The following is a 13590-nucleotide window of genomic DNA, read 5'->3' as shown; positions in this document are numbered from 1 at the left end:
CCATATGTTCGTCAGATTTGTTAAAATGATTGCTGACGCAACGTGAATGCGGGCTATTGTCGCAGCACTAGCCCAAATGAGGCTGCTGAATTAATTACAATGTGGGTCTTATATTAGCCGTAGCGGGACTCAAGACACCAGAGTTTCCACAGACTACTGTGCAAGCATTCTTTCCACCCTTTATTTGTATTAGACGTTGCATTAAATTACAATTATAGATGATTTTTATAACAGTTAGCATTTTTCATCGGCTAAAAAAATTACTGGGTTTATTTCTCGCGCTCATGCAAAGGTGCGCTAAAAATACTGAAACATACAGATTGCTAACTGTTGCTCCTTATGTGGTTGTTATGGACAGCCTGCAACTCTCAGCACAATATTACTCTTCAGAACAAACATCTACATAGCCTGAATAAGATGTACATGAAGTCATTTAGCCTAGAATAATGCTATAAATAGTTGTGAAATTTAATGTTGTAGCGGTTAACAAAGGGAAGACATGTATAAAAAAATTGCTTAACTATTTGTCCTAAATATTCAGTGGGAGGACTTGGACTAGGGCTCAATTATCTGCGTCGGACCCCTATAAGAATAATATGGGCAAGCCGAAGGGCGGAATGTGCTATAGACCCCGCAGCGGTCCTATGTCATTATCTGAGGGGCTGACCGAAATAAAAAATACATGTTCATCTAGAGCCGCTGCTAGAATATGTCTAAAGTCTAAACATAGGGGGAAGTTGGCGGATTGTGTACCTCTGGCAATGCGAGAAAAATGTGGGCAGCCTCGCAAGGGTTACCTGCATCAATACCAGGTGGGACAAATCGGGGCCTTGTTGGTAGCCCATGTCAGACCTATGTCGGCCACCGTGGCAGCACCCACACTGAGCCCACCTAGGCTGTCCTGCATTGCTTACATCGGACCCACCGCGGCCCGCCTTCTTGGAGTGCAAGGAAGAAACTCTTTATTGGCTGACTTGTGCCCGCAAAAGAACTACGCAACTCGGCGGCGGCGATAGCAACAAACGTGCTCGCCGATCGTCGAACTGAGAATGCCTGTCGCACACATAAACGCTCAATTTAAAGGCGGCTAAGAACTATCTAGATAACATCGCAAACTGTCACTAGTACAAGCTGGAACATTGCAGAAACATACGTGACTGGTTGGAATCTTCGAGACAGATCTCAGTGTATCTTGCGCGACAATGAAACTGATAAAGGTGCGTCTCGCAACATCAAACCTTAACCAACAAAGAACACAGAATTGATACGCGTGCCAGAATCGCAGTGATAAGGCCGCATGCCGGAGGCTGTTCAAAAACAACAACATACTGTTTTGAAGGTTTTGCGGCATTACTCCCCCCTTAAAAAACACCGCCTCGATGTTCCAAAACAAAGCAACTTAAAAATAAACACTACAAAGTTTTAACACCACAGATTCGTTAACGCGCGTCATAAGGTTTGAGGCGAACAAGTACGATTTCTGGGCGCGCGCGTCGTCGTTGTGATGCTGTCTTACCGTCGGGAATGACTTCGTAGTCGAGTTGTCCGACGTGGCGAAGGATTTTGTATGGCCTGAAGTATCGACGCCGCAACTTTTCACTTAGCCCGCGACGGCGAACTGGTGTCCAAACCCACGCTTGGTCTCTTGGATTGTACTCTGCGTGGCGTCACCGTAAGTTGTATCGTCGGGTGTCGGTGCGCTGTTGGTCCTTAATACGCAGCCGTGCGAGTCGTCGGGCTTCCTCTGCACGCTGCAGGTAGGCGGCGACGTCAAGTTTGTCCTCGTTGGTTACATGCGGCGGCATTGCGTGGAGTGTCGTCGTGGGCTCCCTGCTTTACACAACCTTGTACGGGTCGTCTCCTGGACAGCCGTGTTATACGCGAAGATCACGTACGGCAAGATGGTGTCCCATGTCTTGTGTTCAGCTTTGACGTACTTAAATGGCGATCATGTCCGCGATCGTTTTATTCAGACGCTCCGTACGTCCATTGGTTTGGGGATGGTACGCAATTGTTCGTCGATGGCTTGTGTGACTGTATTCTAGAATGGCTTGTGTCAACTCTGCCGTAAACGCCGTTCCTCTGTCCGTGATGAGCACTGCTGGGGCACCATGTCGCAAGAAAATTTCTTTGACAAAAAATTTGGCGACTTCCGCCGCAGTACCGTTGGGTAGGGCTTTTGCTTCGGCGTAACGGGTAAGGTAGTCAGTGGCCACGATGATCCAGTTGTTACCCATAGACGAAGATGAAAAGGGGCCGAGGAGATCTATCCTAATTTGTTGAAAAAGCAGGTTTGGGGGAACAATCGGGTTTAGTAGTCTTGCTGGTCTGATAGGCGGAGTCTGGCGTCGTTGGCACTCACGACACGATTTCACGTAGTGGGCAACGTCGGTAGGCAGTCGCGGCCAGTAGTACGTCCTCTGGATTGGATGCAACGTGTGCGCATACCCGTGATGGCCTGCTGCGGGCTCATCGTGCGTCTCCAAAATTTCCTGCCGGAGGCTTTTAGGCACAACAAGAAGCTGGGCAGTCCTGTTGGGTGCGAAGTTCTTCACGAGGAAGCCATTGTTTAACGTGAACAATGATAAATGACGCCTGAACACAGCAGGAGAGGACGCGGTCTTTCCTTCTAAGTAATCGACTAGCGCTATCAGCTCAGGATCTGATCGCTGTTAACCTGGCGATGAAAAGTCATGTACTCACACCATGGAAGCCAGTTTTCATCGCCAGGTTGACCGTCTTACACGAGCTGGGCACCCATCACATTTGCTTGTTTTTGTTGCGGAACGTTTGAATAAGAAGTTCAGACTCGAGCGTGTCGGTGCCCAACTAGGTCACGAGGACAGGGAGACAACAAACAAGCGCAGGATTGTGGCCATACCATATGTGCACAACATTTCCCATCGCTTAAAAAGATCGGTCGTAGAGCAGGCGTTAATGTTGTGCTCACTGCTCCTGAAAAATTAAAAAGTCTCTGCCGACGTGTAAACGCTGATGGATCGCCAAAGCCAGCAGAGTCGATTTGTGGATTGCGCGGAAGGCGTTGTTTATTCCAAACCCTTGAAGTGCGGGAAGGAATACGTAGGACAGACTGATCGCTGTTGTTCTGCGAAACTGTTGTGGTTGTTGTTATTTTTGACCAAATAATTTATGACACATACCCACAGAGGGGGATCGGCCAAGAATTCGGTAGCAAAGAAATATTTTGAAGTATACTTGCATAAAAAAAGTGATTTGAGGGGTAGAGGAAAGCAAACAAAGCGGGAAATAAGTGAAATATAAAATGAAAAGGGGTAACACACACGGGAGATTGACGCTGCAATTGTAGAACAAGTGATGTTTAAATATTTAGCAAGGGAAATGTTTTGATTCCAGTAAAAAAAATTTGCATGGCGGTGAAAACAGATCTGTGACTGTGGACAAGGATGGTGGCGCCAAATGATAGCAATATCGGGCTACTTAAACTGAGGCCAAGCTGTTGCAATCGCCTTTCCATCAACTGTCTTCTCACCGTAGTGAAGCGGCGGCAAAACATTAAAAAGTGATCTAATGATTCCTGTTCACCGCAAAATGCGCAGACTGGAGAAAGTGCCAAACCAGACCTGTAAAGATAGAAATTTAAAGACGGGATACGGCATCGCAGCCTTGTTAGAGAAATCTGAAGTTGCCGTGAATGACATAATTTTCTATTCCAAGAATAACTTAGATGCAGGTAATCATCAGATCTTAAAAGATGTCCTTCTTTCATATTTAATAGAACGTTTCTCCGAAACCTCGCTGCGGGGATGTACGCTGTCGCCGGAAGGATAGATAATACGGGGCCATTGAGGGACTGTTTTGCCAAACTATCAGCATATTCATTTAAAGTCACATTGCCGTGGCCTGGTACCCATACCCATGCGAAACTGCTGGCGCTTACCGGTTCCAAAAAGGCGTCTTCATCGTCTTCTTTCGCCGGCGCATCAACGGGGGCTCGTGACAAGCAGTCGGCTTGCGGCCGGATTTGTAGACGACTGTGATGCCGAATTCCTGAAGACGCAGGCTCCATCGCGCAAGGCGGCCTGATGGATCCTTTAAGTTGGCGACCCAGTAGAGAACATGGTGATCGCTCACAACCCTTAATGGTCATCCGTAGAAATGGGCGAAATTTTGCTGTTGCCCAAATGATGTCAAGATTTTTTTACGCTGTTGTCGAGTAATTGGATTCAGCTTTCGACAGGGAACGGCTAGCGTATGCGATAGCTTTCTCCTGTCCAGTGATCTTTTGAACGAGAACAGCGCCTAGGCCCAAACTGCTTGCGTCAGTGTGAATTTCGGTCTTGGCGTTTTCAACAAAGTGGCCCAGGACTGGAGGAGACTGTAGGCATAAACACCCAGAAATGTGGCGCAACAAACACAAACAAACAAACAAGCAAGCAAGCAAACAAACAAACAAACAAACAAACAAACAAACAAACAAACAAACAAACAAACAAACAAACAAACAAACAAACAAACAAACAAACAACAAAAACAGCACCAACGTGCCCCTCAAGCTGTTATTTTGAGACTGTAGGTGGCGCTTAAGGTCGGCGAAGGCTTCTTCCTGCGGCGCTTACCATCGAAGATCTACGTCACTATTTGTAAGCTGCGTCAAAGGCTCGGCAATGTGCGAAAAGTTCCTGACCAATCCTCGATAATAAGCGCACAACCCAAACAACCTGCGCATGGCTTTCTTGTAGGCGGGCGGTGGAAAGTGCCCAATCGCAGTCGTGTTCTCAGGGTCAGGGCGAACACCATCGTTGCTAACGATATGACTCAGTAAACGCAATTTCTCGTAGGCAAAGCGGCATTTCTCAGCCTTCAAAGTTAGCCTTGAAGTCTTGATAGCTTCTAGCACTGTCCGAAGCCTTTTAGGTGGTCTTCAAAGCTAGAGGAGAAGACAACGACATCATCCAAGTATACCAAACAAATCTGCCACTTCAAACCCGCCAGCACTGTGTCCATAACTCGTTGAAACGTTGCTGGTGCAGAGCACAGGCCAAATGGCATCACCTTGAACTCGAAAAGGCCGTCCGGTGTGATGAATGCTGTCTTCTCGCGATCTCTTTCATCGACCTCAACTTGCCAATATCCGCTCTTCAGGTCCATCGATGAGAAGTACCTTACATTGCAGAGCCGGTCAAAAGTGTCGTCGATGCGAGGAATAGGGTAAACATCTTTCTCTGCTATGCTGTTTAGGCGGCGGTAATCGACGCAGAAGTGAAATGTGCCGTCTTTCTTCTTGACCAGAACGATCGACAGGTGCCGCACAGGGGCTCTTTGATGGCCTGATAACGTCTTCATGGAGCATTTCATCGACTTGCTCGCGGATGGCTTGACGTTCTCGCGGCGATGCGTGGGAGGTGCTTTGGCGCCGAGGTCGGGCGTGTTTGTCCGTTATAATGCGGTGCTTGGCCAGTGGTGTTTGTCATACTTTCGATGATGACGAGAAGTACTCACTATTGATTCGAAGAAGATTGCGAATCTGGTCTTTTTTGCTGTGGGTTAATGCCGGGTTGATGTCAAATGTGGGCTGGCGGAATTGGTCAGTTGAGTCTTCCAGGGGTTGGCCGTGGAGGGCGGATACATCTCGGAGGTCCGCTAATTCGTCTAGATAAGCAATCGTCGTGCCCTTGTTGAGATGCCGGTATTCTTCGGTGAAGTTTGTTGCCAGCACCTGAGCATGTCCTCTCCGGAATTTTGCGATGCCTCTTGCTACGCCGATACCTCGTTCCAAGAGCAATTGAATATTTCCTTCGACAATGCTTTTAGCGGTTGCGATGTGTGCGCTACCCACGCAGACTACAAACATTGATCGGAGCGGCATGGTCAATTCTGCGTCGAAGGTGTTTAGAGCGACGTGTTGCGTCGACGTTGTCGTAGCAGGTATGGCTTTGTTGGCAGAGAGCTTGATGAGCTTAGATCGCAGGTCAATGATAGCCCTATGTTCATTTAGGAAGTCCATGCATAAAATTCCATCGCGGGAACACTGCTGCAGGACCACAAAGCTGGTGGGGTAAGTGCTTCCATTTACGGTTATTCTTGCAGTCATGTTCATGATGGAGCAATTAGGTTACCACCTGCGGTGCGAATCAGCGGGCCACCCCAAGCGGTCGTAACTTTCCTGAGCTGGGAGGCTAACGGCCCACTGATGACTGAATAGTCAGTGTCTACTAGAGCAGTGACTGCGACCGTCGACAGCAATTTCAAGGTCGCTTGTTCGCGTCCTCGCATTGCACGTGGGCCTTGGTGTCCGATCTCGGCTCCGTCGTTTCTTCGGGTCACGGCCGGGGTATACCACTGTTACTTCCCTGGGCGGCGGTGTCTACTTGCGCTCTGGTCGTGTTGTCGATGTCGTCGTCGTGCCTAGCGGCAGGGTATTGGTTGATGCATCGTCACTCGTCGTCGACGATGGAGAATCTTCATTAGTTCGCCGTTTAGCAATCTCACCTCCAACGGTTGCTGCCTTTATTTTGACCTACGGGGGCTAGGGGACCCTCCTTGCACGTACCCACGGCCCGGAGACGCAAATCGGGCATTGTACGACGATGGGGAGCGTGACAGACGCCTTGGCGACGCGTGCTCTTCCTCTTCGCTGCGCAGGAAGTCGCTGATTTACTGTGGTAGCTCGCCAGGACGCGGTTGTGCGGCCTCGACAGCGAAACCACGGAGGCACGTCCGCCTGTACGGGCAGTGACGGAGGATGTGTCCTGCCTCACCACAATGGAAGCAGAGCAGTCGGTTGTTAGATGTTCTCCAGGCGTCGCATTGCTTGGGGCTTGCAGATCGTTGGTAGACTTGGCGGGCGGGAGCCAAGGGGCGGCTTTCGGGAGCAGGATGGTAGCGACAAGGGCTTGGGAGGTCACTTCGGGGTGCAGGACGACGTAATGCAGCAACATAGTTCATCGCTGCTGATTCATGCACTGGAGCCGTCGGAGCCGTCGCTTGAGGAACGCCCATTGCCTACTGGACTTATTGACGGACGACGTCCGCGGCAGCGATTGGCGGAGCTCCTCTCGAACGATCTCCCGGATGAGGTCCCGAAGGTTTTCTCCGCTTGTAGAGGCGCATCCGGGTGTCTAACGTCGTCTCGATGGTAGATGCTTCACTTTCAAATTTGTCCAGTTCTGTCCTTTCTATTGGATTTGAGGCTTTCGTACTTTGTAGTTTCTTAATCAAATCTCTCGTCTCCTTAGATCGTGTACCGGTATGCTCTCTAATTATTCTAGACACTACGTCTACCGTTCCTTCAATAACTATATATCTGATATTAATGTTCATTGTTTCTAGGCTAATGTTATCTTTTAGCGCATGCATCTCATTTTTGCCTATGCCTAGTTTCTTCTTCATAGCTTTCAGCAAGCACCGTTGTTTACAGCATGTTTAATTTTCCCGATGCCTTATGTCAACCTTCTTGCGTTTATTAGAGTTTTAGTACTGCGTACGTGAGCATATGCAAAATCCTTGCGTACGCAGGTGGTCTGCGTGCTCCTAACTGCGCATGCGTCATACGCAGCGCGAATCCTGCGTGCTGCGTAGTGCTTCAAATCGTTTGCGTTTTGCTGTCTATGTGGCCACCGCGCGAGCTGCAAACCCACCGCGCGCGCGTTTTGATTTCTGACGATTTAGCTTTGCTTGGAGAGGTGAACACTTGCAACCCTTTTGGTGATCCGTCGCAGTGGATTCAAGTCACGAACCACGTGCAGTATGCAACACGAAAGCCCTTTACCACTCGCTCATTGCGCGAACGTTGCGACCTGTTGCTAGCGTACTTCGTCGCTCAGGATCGCGCTAACCTCAGGAGGTAAGTAACAAGTTTCTGATGTTTCTTGACGAAGCAAGCAAATGTAATTGGTTCTATAACGAAGAAAGAAGCTAAGCACATAAATCCCGTTCCAGGTTATTGAGACAGTATGTTTGTCTCATTTCCCATTTATTACAGCGCTCTCAGAGCAGTGAATGCATTAAAAAAAAATCTGTTTGCCTAACCATTGCTTGTTCCCGCTCAAAATGTTCACAGTGGTGAAATATTAGTAGCAATCGCTATCTTCCGCTCCGTATGAGCCGTTCACGCTTTTGATTTCGCCAGAATTAATGACTAAATACTCATCGTCTGCAACAAGAGCGAACAGAAACAATGTGCTGCCGTAGTGGCATCTATGGCCGCGTAATAAAAAAAAAAGCTTTTTCCGGCGCAGCCTCTGCAGCATTACTTGTATTTACTGGCGCTTGATGGCGCAACCACAACGAATGGCTGCTCGGGTCGTCGTTGTTGCAGCTCATCAGAACTGCATAAATTCTGGTTGAATTAAAAACGAGCTCGACTCAAAGGAGGCGTGAACCGAAAATTACCACGAAATGGCACCTCTGTGAGAGACAATTGGCACACACAACACAATGGGCCGAGATAATTTTTTTTTGTAATGTAATGCTCGGGCCCTAAGAGGCAGAAAATCGTGATGCAAAGCAAAGTAATTGTCTGAGAGTGAAGGGCTTTATTGCTAGGGACAGTTTGTTCAGGAAAGCTTATGTGTGTGAAAAGTAAGGCGTTCTTTCCTGCCTAGATCTGGCACTGAGGAGGAGTACGGTGAAAAGGAAAAACTCCTTCAAGATATTTTGGACCTGGCGCGGCTACATGAACACAGCATCAAGAGTCGCCGGCGGACGGCTGCGCCAGCTCAAAGACAGGCTGCTGCTGCTGCCCGGGACACAGCTGCCGCAGTATTTGCGGCAGAGTCGACGCTGTCGCTGTATATTGTCAATAAGTATATAGCGGGTAATATAGATGAATTCTATAGTATTAATGAGAGGGTTGCAGGCATCGTAATTAGGCTTAATAAGCGGTATAAACTGAAGGTTGTACAGGCCTATGCACCTACATGTAGTTATGATGACCAGGCAGTTGAAAGCTTCTATGAAGATGTAGAATCGGCAATGCGAAAAGTAAAGACGCAGTATACTGTACTAATGGGCGACTTCAATGCCAAGGTAGGGAAAAAACAGGCAGGAGACAAGGCAGTAGGTGACTATGGCATTGGTTCTAGGAATAGCAGGGGGGAGTTACTAGTTGAGTTTGCAGAGCGCAATAACTTACGAATCATGAATACCTTCTTCAGCAAACGGAAGAACCGGAAATGGACATGGAAAAGTCCTAACGGAGAGACTATAAATGAAATCGACTTCATAATGTGTTCAACCCCCGCCATTGTGCAGGATGTAGAGGTAATCGGGAAAGTTCGATGTAGTGACCATAGGATGGTGAGGTCCCGAATTAGCCTAAATCTGAAGAAGGAACGCAATAGATTAGTAAGAAAGAAACCCATCAACGAATTAGCGGTGAGGGGGAGGGCAGAAGAGTTCAGAATCTCGCTACAGAATAGGTTTTCAGCTCTAACTGAGGATGGCGACATTACCCTAGAGGCAATGAACAATAATTTCAGAGATATCATTACTGAGTGCGCAGTAGACGTAGGCGGTAGGATAGTTAAAGAGGATACCGGTAAGCTGTCTAAGGAGACGAAAGATTTGATTAAGAAACGGCAGAGTATGAAAGCTTCCAATCCAACAGACCAGATCGAATTGGCCGAGATATCAAAGCTAATCAATAAGCGCAAGGTGGCCGATATAAGGAAGTATAACATGAAGAAAATTGAGCATGCTGTAAAGAACGGGGGAAGCCTTAAAGCGGTAAAGAAGAAATTGGGCATAGGCAAAAACCAGATGTATGCGATAAGGGACAAGGCGGGCAACGTCATCACTAATATGGACAAGATAGTCAAAGTAGCCGAGGAGTTCTATACAGATCTCTACAGTGGCCAAAGTAGTCAGGACCGTAGTGAGATTGGCGGTAGGGAAAAACAGTCAGACGTTCCACCAGTGACGAAGGACGAGGTCAAGAAAGCACTAGAAACTATGAAAAGGGGGAAATCAGCTGGAGAGGATCAGATAACTACAGATTTGCTGAAGGACGGGGGGGGATATCGTGCTAGAAAAACTGGCCACCCTGTATACGCAGTGCCTGGTGTCATCGACGGTACCGGAAGCATGGAAGAATGCAAACATTATCCTCATTCACAAGAAAGGGGACTCTAAGGACCTTAAAAATTACAGACCGATCAGCTTACTGTCTGTTACGTATAAGGTATTTACTAAGGTAATCGCCAATAGAATCAGGACAACCTTAGACTGCAATCAAGCAAAGGATCAAGCAGGGTTTCGGAAACGGTACTCTACTATCGATCATATCCATACCATCAATCAGGTGATAGAAAAATGCTAGGAATATAACCAGCCCTTATACATAGCATTCATTGATTACGAAAAAGCATTTGACTCAGTTGAAACCTCGGCGGTGATGCAGGCATTGCGAAATCAGGGGGTAGACGAGCCGTACGTGAAAGTGCTGGAAGATATATATAGTGGCTGCACAGCAACCATAGTTCTACATAAAGAAAGCAATAAAATTCCCATAAAGAAAGGTGTTAGGCAAGGAGACACAATCTCCCCAGTACTATTCACAGCTTGTTTAGAGGAAGTATTCAGAGACTTGGAATGGGAGCAGTTAGGGATAAGGGTAGATGGAGAATACCTCAGTAATCTGCGATTTGCTGATGACATTGCCTTGCTAAGCAACTCGGGGGATGAACTGCAAATAATGATTGATGACCTAGACAGAAAAAGTAGAATGGTAGGCTTGAAAATCAATATGCAGAAGACTAAGGTAATGTTCAACAGCCTCGGGAAGGAACAGCAGTTTACATTAGGTAGCGAAATACTGGAAATAGTAGGCGAATATGTCTACTTAGGACAGGTAGTAACCGCAGATCCAGACCATGAAAAGGAAATATCAAGAAGAATAAGATTGGGATGGAGCGCATTTGGCAAGCACTCGCAGATTATGACTAGCAGCTTACCGGTATCGCTCAAGAGGAAAGTGTACAACAGTTGCATCTTGCCTGTACTCACCTATGGGGCTGAAACGTGGAGGCTAACCAAGAGAGTTCTACTTAAGTTGAGGACAACCCAGAGGGCTATGGAACGAAAAATGGTAGGGGTAACGTTAAGAGATAGAAAGCGTGCAGAGTGGGTCAGAGAAATAACTCAAGTTAATGACATTCTAGTGGAAATTAAGAAGAAGAAATGGACATGGGCAGGACATGTAGTGCGAAGAGAGGATAACCGATGGTCGCTGAGGGTAACAAACTGGATTCCAAGGGAAGGAAAGCGTAGCAGGGGGAGGCAGAAAGTTAGGTGGGCGGATGAGATTAAGAAGTTCGCAGGGGTCAAGTGGATGCAGCTAGCACAGAACCGGGTTAAGTGGAGAAATATGGGAGAGGCCTTCGCCCTGCAGTGGGTATAATCAGGCTGATGATGATGATGATGATGACGCTGTTGCTTTACGAAGACTCGTGTACGTTGAGGCGTGACTGAAATGATTGCTTGCGCAGTGCTCAGCAAATGCTGATGATGCTGATCCATTTGTCCTCGCCGACAGCAGCTGCGGTATTTTGTTTTATTTCGATTACTTAAATAGAATTGACAGGTGGCTAAATGTTGTGGGTGTCTAATTCAGCTCTGATGGCAGTGACGCCGCAAGTATATTTTTAGCAGGGAGGAGGGGAGGGGGGAGTAGACAAGTTTTTTTTATTGTTTACATGGTTTAAATGTACTCGGCCAGAGCGAAACCAGCCAACAAAGTCCGGTCCACTAATTAAAAAAACCAAAATGACGCCTACAGCGCCTCTCACACTTGCCTCCTTTATTATTTTATTGTGGGCGCAAACAACGTGAAATTAATGAGAATGCGGAAGTTCGAAGTAGACTACAGCTAAAAAAAAAATGAAGTGCCAGATGGAGGAAGGGGGAGCGCCACAGCATAAAAATTGCAGGCAAAAGGGAAGATTAACTGATCTCAATTCGGAAGAACGCTAAGCTTTCGGGAACAACTAATTTGTAAATGTTTTCTTTCGTCGGTAGGTTTGCCACAACATTTTGATATTTTATTTATACGCCCTGCTAACAAAATACTTGTGTAAAACGATCCTGTAAGTTGTTTAAATAAAACGCCTAGACAACCTGTGCAGAGCATGTGCCCACGTACCGTCTGTTGCAGAAGTTTGCGGCCCAACGCGCCGAGCAGAGGAGCAGTATCGCTCCCGAGAGGCGGCGCTGCGCCCGCCGGCGCTGCCTGTGACGCAGCTATAAAGAGTGAGGAGACTTGTTCTCTTCCCCTCATCCCGCGGCTGAGAGCAAAGATGTGCGATATCAACCGCTGGATGAGGGGAAGAGAACAAGCCTCCTCACTCTTTATAGCTACGTCACCAGGCAGCGCCGGCGGGCGCAGCGCCGCCTCTCGAGAGTGATACTGCTCCTCTGCCCGGCGCGTTGGGCCGCAAACTTCTGCAACAGACGGTACATCACAAGTGGTTGACTGACTAACAAACAAGCAGGCAATCAAATACAGTTGAGCTTTTAGTTGTTGCATTGATACATTTATGTTACAGTAACTCTGTTACGATTCTTTATATACCTCCCATGACAATGAACCTGCAGAAACAGCTTGAATTATACTGGAGGATATTGCTGCTGGGACTGCGGAACATGCGGAAGTGGACTACTCACCGCGTGATGACCAATCAGCGCAGGTGTACGATTTGATGGTGCACAACTCCCATCAAGCGCACAGCCTCAACCGCAGCTGGCAGCAATAACTATAACCAGTCGAAGTAAACTAAGATAACAGCATGCAAGACGTGAAACAAATTTGGATGTCTAGACCGGTGTTCTAGGGTTTTAAGATCTCTTGAGTTTAACACGTCGTGTGTCAATTTTATTTAGCATATCTAGCTGTGGTAGTGTAATGCTGTCGCCACAATACCGCACCAGAGTATTGTGTCTTAATGAAAGTTCAGCGTAATTCAAAGGAGCCATAAGTACAAATAAGTGAATGAGAGAATGGGAACATAATGAGGAAGGTTTGTGTGCTGTTGTTTTCCTTCTTTGCACCAGTTAGCAGTTTTGATCGCTCGAAACGGTAGAGCGGCAGAAGTTTATAAGAGCAATATATGTAATTTCTCACCTTTGCAGAAAAAAGAAAGAACCCGACCCAGGGGTGGAGACCACAGCTGACCGAGAATTCCTCGAAAAACGATGGCGTCATGAGGAAGATACTCACAGCAAAGACCTAGAACTTGAGCATAGACGGCTGGCGCATGAAACAATGTGTGCCCAATTGCAGCATAAGCGTTTTGAGAAAAAACTAGAGCTGAAGAAGGAAAAGATTCAAAAGGAATTTCAACTATGGAAAATGGAGATTGAAATAAAAGCTAAAGTGCAAGAAGAGCGGCATGAGCAAAGCCAACTTGTTGCGCAAACCAATCATGCATTCCTTGCCCTTTTTCAGTCACTGACCAAAAAAAAAATTAGCTAAATAGACAAGAAAATAAACTGTATTGCGGCACTCTGGTTCCAGTTCTTGGCGCCAATTTTTCATGGGAGGCTGCAGCTTATTCCAATAGGTTTGTACTGGATATGAATAAAAAATAGAGATACCAACATGCTTTGTTCCTC

This window comes from Amblyomma maculatum, chromosome 5 (genome assembly GCF_055883805.1).
Source record: "Amblyomma maculatum isolate TAMU_Amacu chromosome 5, ASM5588380v1, whole genome shotgun sequence".
NCBI lineage: Eukaryota > Metazoa > Arthropoda > Arachnida > Ixodida > Ixodidae > Amblyomma > Amblyomma maculatum.
Note: the sequence above shows the minus strand (reverse complement) of the source record.